The sequence below is a fragment of the Falco cherrug genome, chromosome 6 (genome assembly GCF_023634085.1).
Source record: "Falco cherrug isolate bFalChe1 chromosome 6, bFalChe1.pri, whole genome shotgun sequence".
Taxonomy (NCBI): domain Eukaryota; kingdom Metazoa; phylum Chordata; class Aves; order Falconiformes; family Falconidae; genus Falco; species Falco cherrug.
Genome location: NC_073702.1, coordinates 29,416,819 through 29,434,647, shown reverse-complemented (window position 1 = coordinate 29,434,647; position 17,829 = coordinate 29,416,819). Strand labels below are relative to the sequence as shown.

At 37.3% G+C, this 17,829-nt stretch overlaps 1 protein-coding gene across 2 annotated transcripts in view; it reads right to left on the bottom strand.

The window, feature by feature from the left end:
* The window catches only part of GREB1 (growth regulating estrogen receptor binding 1), a 108,997-nt gene extending 92,661 nt beyond the window's left edge, over positions 1-16,336 (bottom strand). For both annotated transcript variants that reach the window (XM_005432246.3, XM_027801628.2), the window contains exon 1: positions 16,226-16,336. The gene's annotated coding sequence lies outside the window, so the exon portion shown is untranslated. The remainder of the gene's footprint in view (positions 1-16,225) is intronic.
* Between the last annotated feature and the right edge of the window lie 1,493 nt (positions 16,337-17,829).

The following is a 17,829-nucleotide window of genomic DNA, read 5'->3' as shown; positions in this document are numbered from 1 at the left end:
AGCTGAAGAACCCTTGCCCATCCAGTCTTTCCTATAGAAACTCCCTCCCACCTTCAGTCTTCCTTGTCTCCACTCCAGGACTCCTCAGCCTCTACTCTAAGACCAGAACTGTACACATTATTTAATATATGGGTAGACAGCAGATTAATACAGTGGCAAAACATTGTTTTCCTTTTTTTCTTTTTTCTCCTTTTCATAATTATTAATTTTTTACTTGTCTAACTGCCACTGAGCTTTGACCTAACAACTTTAAAGCCTGTTTCTTGAGGAAGAATGGTTAATTCAGATCACACGGACATTTAGTTGCCATATATATTAGTTTTCATCTTTTTATAACACTAGACATTAGCTTTCATTTAATTACTAGGTCATTAATTCTACTCTAGAATTAGGGATGGAAATCTACAATGTCTGACTTCACTTTACAAAAGTTATAATGACTTTTAAAGCAGCTTTTGTCATTCTAATTAGGCTTCTTCTAGACTGAATAATTAGAAAGAAGGCCAGTACTTAAAAATGGATGTTTTAAAAATCATTTTGACACACAAGTGATCTACAGCAGATATACAGAAACATCAGAGAGACAGGCCAGCCCATCTGAATTTGGAAAAGGCAATTTCTGTGCTTCTAAGAATGTCAAATTTTAACTTCTTACTTCAAATGTGAACAATTACAAATATGTACAAGTAGATGTCAGAGGAGGAATCCATTCTCCCATAGCACAGGTTCTCAATTTTTTCAGTAGTTTTTCCAGTTTGTGCAGGGTCTACCTCTCCCTTCTGGGCTGACCCAAGCTATACATTTATGCCCCATATTTTTTTTGGACACAGGTATTCATACACAGACGTATTACGTGGTATTAGAGCATGACCTAGGTGAAAAAATTATTTATTGCTTCTTTTTCTAAGTTGATTTTTAGCCAGATCAGTCCCTTAAATGATTTCACTATATACCACTATATCTATACATGTGGGAATGAGTGGCCAGCAGCAGCAACTGCCTAAGTGATAATGGTCACAGTCATTAGGATTATTATATAGCAAATCTATTTTTAAAAATACATTTTAAAATGGCAGTGGGGAAAGAAAGATTGTTTATAAATTCATATAGCAGAAAGTTCTGCATGAGTGTCCATTAGAGATAAATAAAGAAGCAACTCCGCAAAGCCCAAAGACTGTCTGGAAACCTTTATGAGATAATTACATTTTTCTCTGGTTTCCTTGACTTCTGTCTTCTTATCCTTACCTATAAATTATGCATTTGTGACACAACAAAATACGCCTTTGGCTCGCAAACAGCCGTGACCTACCTATTCATTAGCTACGTCTAATATCTAAGCCACTGCAAAAGTATGATAATTGTAGACATGGATAACTTCTGACAAAAATTTGAATTCATCTGTTTAGCCATAGGATCAGAATTTAACTACAGGATCAGGATCTCACTTCTGCAAACACTCCCCCTTTTGTGTGGAGTTTGTCCTTCTTCACTAATTGGAAATGTTCTCTTGTGTAAAGCTAGGGATGGACATGTTTGCAAAATCAGGATGCAGCTATGACAAGAAAAGATGAGATGTAGTAAGAAAGAGGATAAAATATTACAGAAGGTGCAATACTTTGTTTTCCATGTTTTTACTGCAGATTAAACAAGCTGCAGTATTAATGTCAAGATCCATTCTCTGAAAAAGAACAACATTTACTTTGGACTCTCAGTGTAGTAATGAATATTAATAAAACCATCTAGCTTCTCTGGGGCCACTCAGGCATGCCAGCAAAACTGTACCTCTTCATCTTCTTTACCAGAAGAGGATATAGGAATAAGTAACGGTGAATCACCCAGCAGCACAACATACCAGTTTTCAAGTGCAATATCCATCTAAATAAATAACAATTATCCCAGCACATCTGTTACTTTGTTATTTAGTGTAGCAACATTGATATTATTATACATATTCTTCTAGCTAAAGTTAACTCATCCATTTGTATCAAAGTTTTCTCTTTGGTCCTAAATTACAATAAAATAAAACATAGTAAAGAAACACATTCTCCTTAAACAGTTTCATTTCAGACTTTTAAAAACACATCACACTTACATTTTTAGCTATATTTAAAGATGTCGCATAACTATGCACTTAACAAATCACAACTACAATTTCCTCTTTCTAAGAAAGTTTCATTGAAACAGCCACAGACTTCTTTTATTCTTAATACCTACATTACCACCTAGCTTAAGATCTAATATTGAATTCATATAGTTTTCTTAAGACAATAATGCAGTTATGTATATTGATGTGGCCTAATATATTAGTACAGATTTCAAGTATATTCTAATAATATACTTTTAGCAAAATGAGTGCAGCAATGAATCCTAAAGGCTGTTTTTATTAATATTCTTAGAGTCTGATCCATAGCCAGAAATCCTACTTCGCCCTCAAACCTGCAAAGAACGATTTTTACATTGAGCCTACTTAGTTCAGAAATGACAGCAGTATTGCATAGTGACATAGGCACTATCATTGGTTCTGAATCAACAAAAAACCCCAGTTTGATTGACAGGAATCAGAGAAACAGGCCCATTTCTAGGCTGACTTCCTCTCTGTTGCTACCTATTTTAGGCTTAATGAGCTCTCACATGGCTGGGGCCCCAGATTATTACCCTGGATCACCACTAAAACTTGCAATATCTCTTTGTAAAATTGGGGATTTAAAGAGCTCTGATCTCCAAAAAGAAATCCAAAATGACAAGAAGCAAACAATGTTTTTTGCACAGGCAACAATAGAAAATACTCATAACAAAGTTCTTTTCTCATACAATTTTCAGAATAGATTTTTTTTTTTTTTTTTTTTTGCATCTAGCACAAAGAGACAGCTAGAAATGGTTATTCCTTTACCAGCATGCAAAAAGGGTGAACAGGCAATACAAGAGCTAAAATATATTAGGTACGGGCTTTGTTTGATACCGTAACTTTTATTTGTTGATGAGGTAAGCAATCCATCTTGAAAATGATGGCATATCTCTTCCAGACACCAAAGTCAATGTTTTAAGCATGAGCTACATCAAATATCAGCTCATTCTTTCACTTTAAAGATACCTCAGCACATACAACCCATGAACGAAAAAAAACCCCAACTTCTTTGCAAGTGTTAAAGAAAGGCAGGGAGTTATTTTTTTCCATTTTCTCAGACAGGCTCTCTATAATATGTCAAAGCAGGCAGAAAATGAACTCTTTAAAAAGCTCTTATTACATATATATTATGAAAAAAACATTAAAATTGATTCTTGGATGTGTAATGCATAACTTATAGCCTTCACTAATACACATTTTTAAAAACTAATAGGTTGTTTTACAGGTTAGTGCAACTTTCTTGCTGAATTAATAGCACTAGCATAGGACAACTTGCTTTCTCAGCTTTCCCAATGTTTTCCTGAAAAGAGGCCCATTACATGGCAGGGGGCAAAGGACAGGCCTAGATAACACTGTTTAGACATTTCTTTGATGTCCACAGGCATCATCCTCGACAACTGACCACTAAAGACAAAAGAGCACTCAGGCTGCTGGAAATCCCAGCCATTCTTCTCACCACCTTTTGATATCCCAAGGCTTCTATACCCTGACCTCTGCACTCTGACATCCTCATTTGAAGGATGGTCAGCCATGTCAAAAATTCTTCCCAAATTTAGCCAATAAACTAAGGATTTCTTTTGCTTTTCATAATTGCTTTGTGTATGGATGTACAAGTGGGAACACTAAGAAGATTTTACAAAAAGAGTAGAAGGAAAAGTGTCCACGAGAAAAAACTTCCAATTTTCTGGTTTTTAAACCATTCTCAAACACTTACTTTCGTTCACAAACCACTCTGTCTAAAGCTTCTTGATGATACCACACTGTGCACACATATCCACAGTATTTCTACCTAGTCTGTGTCATACAGAATTCCACTTCTAACATGCAGATGTTGTTTGCTAATGTATTTCACTCAAACTTGCACAACTTAAATTGTGTGCATACCGTAGTTTAAGGACTGATTATCAATTTCTATATGTTCATATTATAAAAATAAATGTAATTTTAATGTTTTTCAAAATGTTTTCCTCCCTACACATGGTGTGATTGGCAATTGGATCATTTTCCCGTTGCCTTCGAGACTATTTGGAGAAAACATTTTCCACAAAACTATCGGAGATGACCATGAGTACTTTTAATCAAGCAGTTTCATTTTCCCCTTTTCTGAAGGATTAAAATTGAACAAAATAGTCAAACAGAAATAATACACATCTAGCCAAGACACTGGGAGTGTCCTAATATGATTAACAACACAAGACATTCCCTACAGATTTAAACATTTTCTGCACAAGCTCAGCCAGGCAAACACCTAGAGAAACACCCTTCTCCCCTTTATTATTATGGGAAATCCTGCTGAAAACCCACTCGAGATATGTAAATGATATCCCATATCTAGGTAATAAGTCTAACAAGAAAAACTTAGTGATGACCAGTAAGTATGTATGAATTTGGAGTTCAGCCAAAGAAATCTATATTCAGTCTCGTGCTTTGAGAACCACCTTTGTTACGCACCACTAAAACATCTTCCTGCCATGAAGTTCTGTTGCTGGGAATGAAGACAAAGTCTGATCCAAGATTTGGTGTATTTCACAGTATACGCTCTTCTAAACTAACTTTAATTGGAAAATCTATGCCCAAGCAGTAAACTGTTTTGCACTGATTTTTTTTTTTAAACTGGCATTAATAGAATTTTCTTCTACATTAACAATATTCCTTCTAATTTATAAGTCAATGATATATCAGTGATAATGCAACAAAGAAAGCATACATGCCAACATTTTTAAGATGAAACTATTAATCATTTATAATGCAAACGCTGGGATTTATAATGCTTGTTTTAAAGCCAATTCTAAATCACCTAATATTATCTACTCAGCTCAGCCAATGCTTATTTACTTTAATGTAGGTGTATATCAGAAAAGAGCAAAACTGAATTCACAAAAGGAATGGAGTGTGATTAGAATAACCAAGAATCTTGCTGTCTTTAGAAACTCTCTTTTTCTCTATATTAATTTACTGCCATAAAAAAAAAAAAAGGCATATACTAACAAAAAGAAGAAAAGAGGGGGGTTTGAAGTTTTAGGGTTCAAGAAGTTCTCAGAAAAAAATGCTGATGATAGCCATACAAAGGCTGTTAGAATTGACCTTACTAGTTTTGGTGGGTTTTGAACTGAAACCCTGAGCATTTTTGCTCAGTGTTTACTGTCGTTATTTTAAAAATAAGTTGCATGTCTTTAGACAGAACAGGGGACTTGACTCTGAATCATTAAGACCCCTCAGAGCAGCTCCAGCATGAATGTAAAACAGATAAAATTAAACCAGGGTAATAAAACCTCTGCTGAACCACAGGTCTGTAGATAGTTTCATTTAACTGAATCCTGACCATGGATAACATAAAATATACCCAAACAGGCAATATATATATGAACTTAAGTCACATCTATATAGCAACATGAAAAGCCTAAAAGATCAGTGGCGTAAATTCAATGCACATAAGGCCATCAAAAAATCTTCCAGTTCGGGCAGCATCCACTGAAAAGATTACAATCACTTTTATAGAGGCTCATTACTGCTCTGATGTTGGAAATTATTGTCCTGCCACTTTTACCCACACTGTTGCTCCTGTAAGCAATCCCTGATCTTCTTTAGTAAAAAAAGTTGAAACTTAAAAAAATAATCTTCACCACCTCCATTCATTTCAAGCAGAACAGATTAGGAGCCATGAACAGGAGCAGCTCGGCTGGCTGGGTCACCTGTAATAACCTCTGACAGAAGTGCAATAATGAGGTACTAGGGGCAGTAACCTTCTCAGCCAGCTGCAGTCGGAAGATGATGTGTGAATAAAGCCTTAATAAAACACTAGATTTTCATGTGCATGTCTTTTTATACATGGCCCTGAATGTAGGCAAATTCTGTGGCTGCAGTTACACTTAATTCTGGTGTAGGTAGGAGATTGAATAGATTATTCCTTTGCAGTCGTGTTATTTGTTAGGCTATTCTTCCTCTGTTGCATCAACTTCATTAGGAGTTGCCAGACTTTCATCACATAACCTAACACACACAACTGTGTAAGCAATTTCTATTTGGATATATCAAAAGATGCACCTTAAAAACAAAAATGTGTTTCATCCTGAATCTACAGAAGCACACAACAGAAAAAACAAACCTGAGGGAAGCTTTCCATGCAGATTAAGACCTCATATGCAAAATTTACAGGGATCATTCAAACACGTAGTAAGATTTAGCTTGAATTCAAGATAGCCTTTTTTCTGTAGAAAGTGAACGCGCTGCCAAAGAAACCAAATTACAAGTAAAAGCAATGCCACCTAGCAGCAAAAAGACTGTGAAGCAGTATAACTAATTTAAAATGGGGATAGCACCATCCATAAAATTTTGCTTTCTTGCTGCCATCCTACACACCATTACTTCGCATCCAGACTGTCAACATGACCTTACACCCTCTGCTGCTGGAAGTATATAGCCTAGGAAGAGATGCCTGGCCTTTATGTCAAGGGATGGAGAATCACTTGCGTTCCCACTGCAGGATCATGTTCACATCATTTGATGCTTGGCCAAAGCGTCTTTGGGCTTCTGTTGGGCCTCCATGACCCTGACATAACTATTTGCGTGTGATCTTTCCCCCAGTCAGTTTAATTCAATTATTATGCAGGCTGCAGCTTTTATGAGAGAAACACTGTTGGCATGGAACTAAAAGGATGTGATATGTGAACTGGGATGTTGCATCACATTACACACAGGGTAAGAAACCTACTTAAATAGTATTAGAAAATTCTGTGGGATTAAGAAAGTCATAAATAATTGTGTCATGCATTTGCCTAGCGGGAGCAGTCTTTGAAACACATTAGCTCCAGAACAATGCTTAAATTTTGCCTTGCAGGGAAATCGTTGAATTACTGTAAAAGAGAACCCAAGAGAGGACACCATTCAGACAGCAAACATCATCAGTGAGCTGGAGCTGGAGAATGAACTGAGAAGCTAAGTCACCTGCCCTACTTGCCGCACTTTTTCATACCAACTGATACTCCCAGTTGCATCCCTCAGCTGCCTTTGGCTTCCGCTCATGCATACAAAGTGCTGGCTGCATAACAGAAAGAAAAGTACTAAAATAAGCATGAGAATGTGTCAGGAAACTTTACTGCATAAAAGAAAACAAGACACACACAAGAAAAGACATATACTAACGTCTTTAGAAGACTATACAGTCACCACCTGAGATTTTACAGATGTTAATATTTTAATTCATGTGAAAACGAAAAAGGTAGACTGACCTGTTTGAGATTGCAGGGATCCTTTAAGGCACAGTAATAATGAAATGCTAAAAATGCATAGGTATAACAAAGCATTTGCATTTTCACGGATTATAAATCTGCTACCTAGCTTTTTAATAAGCGCATCTTTTTTACAAAATATTGCAGTATTAAATTCATTAGAAGACCTGCATTATAGCTGGAGAATACTATCATTTTCAATGCACTTTAACAAATCAGCCAATCTGTTGATAAAAATATGTATCTAATTCGATATATACAGTACATGGAATAAACCCCTTTCCCACATGGGAAGGCAGCCCATTAGATAGATATGGCATCCATACAGGAAAATCCATATGGATAGCAATGTTATGGCTTGATTACTCAGATGAATGGGAGCACAAAATTAATCAGATGAAGCAATATTCTAGATCATACAAAACACACATGAATAAAGCTATAAAAATATATGGCAGGAGCATAACAGAAAAAAAAAGATCAGTGGTGAGGCCAAAGATAGGTGCACTAAAGACTAGCAGGTTCATTAACCAAAGAGCCTCATTAACACAGCTATCTGAACTGATATGAACAAGACCAGGTTTTGCATCAGCAAACTGACTCCCTGGTTAATAATCCCAAGGAAAAGACACCTGACTGTACTTCCCTTCTCTTCTGTCACTAGCACTAGGTATATCTTCCCAGAAAACAACAATGCTGCCTGTTTTATATTTGTTCCTCCTGTTATTTCTCTGAATGGGAGCCCTTTTTGTCTTTTGTATTAAACCTCTGCATGTGACCATTAAATTGGAAGACATAGGATTGTCAGTATAAAGATTGTTGGTAGACAAGTACATGAAATTAATAGATTGCCTTTCAAAAATCCCGACTGTGACTCTTGCAGCCCACCAAGAATCGTTATCAAAATGTACTTATATATTATAGTATACAGAGGGGTTATTTTTTTACAAAAAAGAAGATTATGATTAGGTTTGATAAAAGGGGAAGGAAAGAGCAGATGAATCAAAGAAATGTAGAGCACGAGGTTGGAAACACAGTTTGTAAGACAGAGACTGTGGTGAAGTCTTGGTGCAAAGTAACCTAAGGTCTCTTACTTCTTTATTAAAGCCTCACAGACAAAGGTTTTTAGTCATAGGTAACCACGACAGAGCAGCTAAGCTGTGGTAACTTATATATCCATAACATATTTTGTCCATTTAGGATGTAAACCCTTGTTCCATGGTTCAAGCTGGGGCCATGTGAACTTCAGCAGCAATATTAGTACTAATGTTCATCAGTGAGCTAGCATAAGCAAATGGAAGATATTCTAAAAATGGAACTTTTGATAATTTCATGCTTGGAGAAAAAACGCTGGTTGCTTTTTCTAAGTTACAATACTATGAAATTTACAGCCGACTGTTCAAAGGTGGTCAAGATACAGTAACATTATAGGACAACTTCTCTTTCATACAGAAAAAAAAAAAATTCACTGTCATTTTAAGGACAAACTTCCCAAAGGCAAGACAACAAGATGAGAGGTCAAAGAGTTATAGCAGATGGAGTTACATCAGGTTGGCAGCCAGTTGCCAGTGGCTTCCCAGGGTTCAATTTTAAAGCCAGTGTTTCTTAATGTTTTTATAAATGATCTGGACACAGGAATCAAACCAAATGTACATAAAGTTTGCCAACGATACTAAACAAGGAGGAGCCACTACGCTAGGAGGCTTGAGAGGCCTTGCAGAGAGATCCGAGTAGCCTGTAGAGCTGGGCAATGACTGATCACGTGAAATTTAACAAGACCAATTACTGGATTCTCCACCTGGGACAGGGTAATCCTGGTTATATGTACAAACCAGGAGACAAGAGGCTGGAGAGCAGCCCTGCAGAAGGAGATCTGGGAGTCTAGGTTAACAGCAAGTTGAATATGAGTCAACAGTGTATCCTGGCAGCCAAAAGGGCCAACTGGGTCCTGGGGTGCATCAAGCACAGCATAGCTAGCTAGTTGAGGGAGGTGACTGTCCCACTCTACAGCGCACTGGTGCAGCCCCACCTCAAATGCTGTGCACAGTTTTGGGTGCTTCAATATATGGACATCAAACTATTAGTGTGCCCAGAGTAAGACGACCAAGATGGTGAAATGTCTTGAGGACAAGGAAGTGGCTTGAGGAGTGGCTGAGGTCACTCTTGCAGAGGAGAAGGCTGAAGGGTGACTCACGGTAGTCTACAGCTTCCTCAAGGGGGGCAGTGGAGGTGCTCATCTTCTCTCTCTGGTGAGCAGCAACAGGAGACAAGGAAACGGAATGAAGCTGTCAGGGGAAGTTCAGATTGGGTATTAGGAAAAGGTTCTTCACTAAGAGCATGTTCGGTCACTGGAACAGGCTCCCCAGGGAAGTGGTCATGGCACCAAGCCTGTCAGAGTACAAGGAGCATGTGGATGATGCTCTTAGTCATATGTTTTAGTTTTAGGTAGTCCTGTGAGGAGCAGGGAGTTGGACTTGGTCTTTATGGGTGCCTTCAAACTTGAGATATTCTATGATTTTATGATTTTACTATATAGCTTCTTTTCTTTATCCAGATTTCCTCTAAAGAGCTTCATAAACAAGAAAGTGTAGGATATGATGGCTCTCCCACAAGTATTACATAAAAAGAAATGGACCTTCAAAGAGTCTGCTATCAATTTCTCCAGACATTACAGATAAACGTCTGGGAATCCACCAGAGTAACCTGAACCTGCCATATATGGCTGCAGAGCAACACCCAATATTTATTGATGAATTCTGAGGCCTGATACCAAAATTCAGTAAAAGTCAGAAGGATCTAACCAGTCGTTCAGGCCTCAGCTGTTCAAATCTGTCAGTAGCTGTGCATTGCCATGCTGACTTGAAGCAACAGTATACAGCATCCTCCTCAGTTGTAAGAATTGAAACAGAGGATTTACCAGTATCAAACTCCACAATATAATCTTCCTTGCCTAGGATATAAGGAGACTGACTTTACTATCCTGAAATCTGGATACTTAAAATTTATTTTTTAGTCTCCCTAAGACCTAGACAAGCACTGCTAGACGAAAATAAATTGTCAACTAATTCAAAATTCACTTTCTAAGCAATCCTTTAAATGGCAAGAGGGAACACATCCCAGTACCCTCAGATTATAGAACAGACAGTAAATTCCACAATAATCCATCCACCATATTGAAACTATAGCAAGTTCTCCTTGTGGAGCTGCACTGTTTCACATTGTGGAAGCCTATTTGCCCCTGGGAAATGGGGCTGAAGTATTAGTGGAAGACCAGAGTTTTCCAGTGCCTCCGATTCTGCACCCAGATTTGCTTCACAGAATTTAAAGAGATTTCTCCAGGTCTTTGCAAGCTCTTCTAAATACAGAACATGCACTGTACATTACTTTTTGCTCAGCCACCCTCTCACATGACTAGGCCTGGTCAGTATCTCATGGCCTCCACCATGCTGTGCCAGGCATCACACGCATGGAATTGTACTGATTCCCTAGGAAATACTCTTTCTAAATGGTCTTTCAGATGGGGACCCCGCTGTGAGGCAGAGTACTACAGTACATCACCAAGATTCCTCTCGTGTTCTTCCAGTATCGTGTGAACTTCAAAGCAGGAGATACTACAATGCTGCACTCTAAGTGTGTAAGATGCTTGTATCATAGCTGGGGGGCTGGATATTGGGTCAAACATTTGTCTCATGCTGAGAAGACAAGACTTATCTCCTTTCTTTTAAGGCTCTCTTGCTTCAAGGCCCTTCTGAGCAGCAGAGATATACTTACCATTGATGTGAACACTACGCTCTTCTTTACACAAAAGATGACAAATGACAAAAAATGGGGGAGAAATAGTAGAACAAGGAGGAAAAACACCAAAGTGTATAGCAACATATATACCTGTTGACAGAAGATATTAAACTGAATAAAATGATAGAACTTAAAACTACTCATCAAAGTCTAATATATTCTAACAAGTCTGAACTGGCTGGCATCTAGATGCATTTCCTCTCCAGATGGCAGGAATGACTGAGCCAAATTTACATCTGTATGTCTATGCATATCTCCACAGCATATTTATGCATGCATTTTGAACAATTAGGGGCCAAATAATTCACAGTTCCATCTACACAACAATGCCACTGAAATCTGGATCCCTCACTTAACTTGAGCATCCATTGCAGTCAAGTAAGTCACAAATGTTTTCTTTAAAAACAAATGTATTTACACCGTATATCAACCATTTCATTACCTGTGGGGTGAAAAAAATGAGAATAGCTGTCAGATTAGGATGAAACAATCTTTACAATTTTTCAGCAACTTCCAAATCATTCTTGCGTTCAGAAATATTTTCACTACTGTTATTACAAGTAGGGTCCTGAATTATTACACCATTGATATTTACAGTTTTATCTACCACACTATGTGTATGGTTTGACAACTCTGTGTGTGAGGTATTAGTTTGCTGCTTTAATCTCTACTTCATAGAGAAAGTGGGAGAGTAAGAGATTTTGAAAATGTGGTTCCAAATCAGAAAGGACTATAGTCTCCTTTTTTAATGCACTAAACTTCTTGCTGACAGAAGCAAAACTGGTGCTGCTAAACTTGTCTATACACACATTCAAGTCCTCTTACAGCTGGTACACAGACCTAGTAGATGAGGACTTGGACGATGAAATCAGAAATGCAGTCATAATCATTAGAAACTAGCTTATTATTTCAAAGCATTGTATAATGACACTAGAACTTCACAGGACAGGATCAGATTTTTATTTTAAATAAATGTTTATCCTTGGAAAAGGGATAAGAAACGTTGTGGACATAAAAATTTCCCATCTCATAAGGTGAAATCTATGTAATTTCTCCCTGTTATAGAAACAGAAGACCTAGTCCTGCACTTTCCTACTAAGGAGCTCTAAAAACTAAGACAGCTAGGTCAAAATCAAGAATATGTTTTGCTAGCAACCATTTAAAACAACATAAAAAGTGTTAAAAGAATCAATAGGCTAAGTATCAGGATGAATTCTCCTACCTATAAATACATCTTTGATGGCAATTCTTTGTCAGTACTGCCTATTTTTATGACTGTGATGAGAATATACTTTCTACAAATAATCTTTCATTTTCATCTACTGCATAATTATATAAAATATGCCTCCAACATCATTAAAAATTGCTTTTAGTACATAAAGTACAGCTGTGCTGTTTAGCTAGCAAAAGGATATTTTCTTCCTATAACACTCAATCAGTATTTATATTTTAAAGCATTTTTTTCTAAGATACACAATGTCTAAACAGCTATTTTCTTTTATTGTTTCTTCAGAAATACACCACCGGCTATGTTACTTCTTAGACTTCCTTTATTCCTCAAATAAACATTCAAGCACAAAAGGCAACACATGGAAAATGGCAAATGAAGGAAAACTGAAAATCAAACCAATGTTCTTTGAAATACTTAAGTGTAATTATAAAGGAACAGCCACAAATACCCGCAAAATGAGCATGACACATTTAAATTTCCTTACTAAAGTACAGGGTCTCCTGCTACAGTCTGTGTGAGAGAAGTTTTGAAGAGTTAGTCAGATTTGCAGACTGAATCGTTAACCACAGTCTAAGTAGAAAAAAAAAGTAAAGAATTTTCAGTTCAAAGATGCAATGCTTTCCCTGTGCATGTGCATAATACACAAATGCAGTCGCGTTTTTGTCTAAGTAGAGATATTTGTATGTAGATTTTGGTTGTTATTAGTTACACTAGCCTTTTATGCCTCTTCATGTAACTTTTATTCACATGAAATAAACCCCTGGTTGTGCCTGATCTCAGCTGAGAGTAAGTAAATGCTTTATTTTGTTTAAGGGTGAAAAAAGGAGTGACAGATCACTTACCATTTGCTGTGCAGACTTTGTATTCATTAGAAGAGCCACAATCAATAAGAACCAAAACCAATTTTTCCTTAAAGATAATTATGCCCAGCACCACTAGAGTGTTTAGGAGTCTGACAGGCTTTCATTTATTAACATGAATCACCTTTGAAAGTTTACAGCTTCCTAATCCAAATTTAGCCTTACAGAATGCAAGCTGTAAAATGCTCCTGTTTTGTGATACAAAACTATACCATTTTTCTCATGGTTACTTTTACATTGTGTAAGTTGCATAAGTTTCAAATGCAGAAAAACTGCAAATTACAAACTAATTTGCTACTTTTCACATTTTATAGAGCAATCTCTTCTAGGTTTTGAGGGCAACTGTTTTTTCTTACTTTTTTTTTAAAAAAAAAGAGAAACTATGGAAGCCATTAGGTTTTTATACTGAATATGTTCTTTTAGTTTAACAAGAAAACCAGAAATTAAACCATTGTTTTAAACTTATTGCACATTAGAAAACTCTTTCCTTAACTTTGTGCATATTATGCAGAGTATTATTGAGGCGTTTTAAAATCTAACAGATTCTGAACTATGGTATCCAAAGACAGACTCGCTTAACAAAGTATTTAAATATATACACAAATAGACAACATATTTGAGACCTAAGTGAGAAGAAAATTTCTGCAAAACTGTATAGTCACAGCACCAAGGAATATAGACATTTTTAACACAAAATAAATGAAGCATTGCTTCAAAACCATTGTGCCTAACAGATTCACAAAGCAAAGACGACCACAGTATAAGTGAAATTCCAACCCTAAATCATTCTGTCCTACGCTTGTGCTTATAAGATCTTCTGTCAGGAGCTAATCTCACGTGACAGGCCTGATCCAAAGCCATTTGAAGTCAATGGAATGTCTCTTCCTGACTTCAGGGAGCTTTGCATCCAGCTCTTATAAACTTCAACAATACAGTTCATAGAAGGTTGTTTTAAGAGAACAATAGTTAAGCATTGTCTAAGTAGGAAAGAATGTTAGCTCAAATGGAATTTACCTGCAGCAGTAGACTTGTTAGGTTTGTTTTGTTACTGTTTTTTTATGCACATAACAGTTAAACCTTTCCAAACTGAGAACATTCCGTTTCTTTAGCAGAAGCCAGAGAAAATCAAAACTGCAGTCAAATACAGACACAAAAAATAATTAGGCAATTTTGTATGTAGTAAGCTTAGATTTTCTAAATAAACAAAAGACCACTTTTAAGGCCTCAATTAATTTAAGGTTTTCTTAGACAGCTGTACATTAAGAATAAGACAGAACAAGAAGTTTCAAAAATATATCAGGCATTCCTGCAGTTAACAAACAAAAAGATAAATTAAAAAAATAAAACTAGTTGTGTAAGCAAGGGGGTAGTATGACAGGAAAAGAAGTTATTTTGGTTTTTCTTTTTTAATAAGATTCTCTACTGACTGAAGTAAATTTCAAAGCTACAGCTGACAACTACCAGGCCTGATAAGGAGCCCAGTCAGACTGTTATTTATTGTTTGAAAATAATAACAGAACTGTAAGCCCTGAAACAGCAATTAACTTCATTGTAAAAGCTGGTGAAAGAACAGTCCCGTTGCTGTGGCTATTCTCTGTTTATAAGAAAAATGGAGCAATGATGAAGTAGACTAGTACAGAACCTGATGCTGATCCCAGGTACACCAGTACCAGTAAATTTACACTGATGAAAAGTCAAATCAAAATCAGGTCCACCAACGCCAAGTTCCCCAAGGCAACAGAGCATGGTGGTTCTAACTTCCTCACTCACACATGAAATCAAGTCACTACAGCTATTTTAGTTACTAGTGTGGAGATGAAAACACAGAAACTTCCAATTAAGCACAAATATTCCACAATGTCCACCTTGGGATACTGACTCTATGTTTCACAGTGAAAAAAAGACATTAAATCATAAAGACTTATTCATGATACATACAAGCCACTGTTAATTTTCTTTGTAGTTAGTTCAACATGTTTAACAACAAACACTGACATTACTGGCATTATTAGTTAATAATTTTCCGAAGGGTCTATGAGTTGTTAGAACAAAACCAAGGTAGCTCATATGTCAAAAAGTAAAGTAAATTAGACAAAGCACAATGAAAAAGCAAACATCAATTTCTCCAATGTATAGATACTACACTTTCTGTCTCCTTCATCTAAGCAGTATTGGCAACTGAAAGTAAACCAATCACTTCATAAATATACCTAACCAAACTGCTGACTTTTTAGGCTGAGCAGGTGAATCAAACATAATTACAAATTTCATCTCATGCCAGTACAAAATTACTTTTTTTTTTTTTCAGTTGAAATGAAACAGTATTTCTCAGGTCTAGCATACCTTGTTTGGCATCATCAATATTTTCTTACAGTAATTGTTAAACAGACCATTTTGTTAAACTCAAAAAGACCCCAAACATTTCATTTGGGTGTTTTGACCTCTTTTCTCCTTGTTGCTATTAAATGCATTTCTGAACTGAAGCATTGCCCTAAAATGAAAAATCAGCCTTTCATGTAAGAAAGTCAAAACAATATGCAGACTCTAATTTTATATTTTTTCTTCTGAAATGCACAAATTAATTGTTTTATTCACTCCAGAACTACATTTGGGGTAAAGAAACCATTCATATATTTTGTTAAGCCTTATTTTGCCAGATACCAGAGCACTTGCTTTTATAGTTCTACCCCGTTCTCTCCTCGTTGTACACAGGCAGTTGGAACACAAACTGCTGAGTATTGCTAGCTGGTATCCTAATTCCCTCAGACCTAATCTGCTCCCTGCTTCCTCCGTTCTTGCTGCTGCTGCTACTGCTGCTAACACTTCCTTAGCCTTCAGGAGACCCGGGCTTCCTGTCACCGCCACCCCCGCCACCCCCGCCGCCTCTGAGCATTCCCAGGTGCTGATAATCTTTTTTCTGTATTGCTGCTGCTGCTTCTCCTTGTTTTGGCAGATGTTACAGCTTTGCACGTTGCAAGGATCTTACCTCCGAGACCCTCTTTGTTGCTCTGTCTGACCACGTTGGAAGCAGGGAGTGATGGATATTAGGGAAGCATGAGCCTCCCCTTGCTGTTTAGCAGCTGGTCTGCAAAGAAAGATAGAGATGCTGCTCTCTCCTCCTCCCCCTCCTCCCCGTCCCAGCTTCCCCCTCCCTCCTCCTTGCTCCCTCCTTCCCATCCACAAACTCCAGTTCTGTCTGCGCTTCAACACAATGCGCTACCTCTCAGCACCAGCTACCTAAGGTCAAGAATACAATCCCCCTCACCCTTCCCCCCAGCCTTTCCCTCTCCAGTCTCATGCATCCTCACCCCTGCTTCCCACTGAATATGGTATCTTCCCAACTAGACATGCCTTATTTGGCTCTAGGGTCTAAAGCACAATTTCAACAGCCCTAAGAGAAAAAAAAACTTATAGAACAGAAGATGCACAGGGAATGCCAGGGATATGATGGGAAAGGGGAAGTCTTCTGGAGAAACTGGAAACTTTGAGGGTTTATCTATGTGTGAAAGAAATCTAGTCACAGTAGCCAAAGCCTGCCACTTGGAGATTAGTTTAAAAGATCGATACAGATTAAAGAAAAATACCCTGGATAACTAGTTATCTCCCAAATCCAGCTTACCTATTGTTTATGCTCTTTGTTTCTCGATCCTTATTCTAAATAGCTTTTTTTTTAAAGCTTCCAAACTTTTTCCTGCAAAGCCAGACTCAAATACCAGTATAATCTGATGATGCAATAGTGAATGAAAGTGAAAAAGTAACCAGTGGTATTTTCTAAGACTCTGAGCTATGAAATAATCACCTTAAATATCATGAAAAACAGAGGCACAAGTCCTCTAAGTTTTCAGCTTGAATAACAAATGTGTTCAAGTGGTCTTTTTTCACCTTCAGCAGTTATGGTGACTAGAAGCACTTTCAGGTGACCAGAACGTGGCTTCCAGAAATCACATATAATTACAACTAGCCAGCTTGTTCTTCTTAAGGACCTAATTTTAGACACACCTATCGATAAACCAGTCTCTAAAGTGTTTATGTTTGTTACAGAGACTGTGGAGAGAGGTAGGTGATGCTGAAGACTTCTAAAAGATCTTGTCTGCTTAAGGTTAAACACTTTAGTTAAGTGGACAGGATCTCCCTCTGGAGGCCTTGAGAGGCACCTGAATCTCTCTGGTGATGTATGAAGATGTATTAGGCACTTACTTCATGAGGTCTCTTTTACTGACTGCCCAAAATTAAGCAGCAAGTTAGTTACTGCAAGGCCAAGGTCAGACACAATGAAGTTGTAGAAATTACAAGTTATTTTAAAACTTTCAATATCCTAGCCCATGTTTCTTTGTTGTTGTTGGCCTCAAAGGGCAATTAGGAGGCATGACACATCCAAGGTCAACAGAAGGTGGTCCACGGGGCAGAGAAACAACTGTTCACATTCCCTGGATCATCTCACAAATAAAAGACAAATAAGGTGGCTCTTCGAGCACAACAGCAACATCCGCCATGTAAAACAAAATCTATTGATCAATCTTTTTATAAAACTGTTGATCAATCTGAAAAGAATCAGAACATAGTCTTTATCTTCACTCAAAGCTAGGACAA